Source organism: Schistosoma haematobium, chromosome 1 (assembly GCF_000699445.3).
Source record: "Schistosoma haematobium chromosome 1, whole genome shotgun sequence".
In the NCBI taxonomy this organism is placed as follows: domain Eukaryota; kingdom Metazoa; phylum Platyhelminthes; class Trematoda; order Strigeidida; family Schistosomatidae; genus Schistosoma; species Schistosoma haematobium.
Genome location: NC_067196.1, coordinates 86,738,631 through 86,738,907, shown reverse-complemented (window position 1 = coordinate 86,738,907; position 277 = coordinate 86,738,631).

Here is a 277-nt window from a genome sequence, read left to right as displayed (position 1 = left end):
CCAATCGACCTGCCTGGCATGGTAGAACCTACAGGAACATATGTTCCAGCCAATATAGCTCGGTTGGGTCATCACGATAGGCAAGCCCGACCACCGCGTCAAGGTATCAGCTTCGGTCGGGAAATCCATAGTAGTGTGCATCCACGATCCCGCATGTAAGACTGAAACCCACGAGATTCGATCATGTGCGAACGCTTAACCAACGGTGTTAATATTTAACTTCAACCAATCTACAACACTGGGCGACCATCTTCCATTGTCTTCGGCAGGTAAGTGC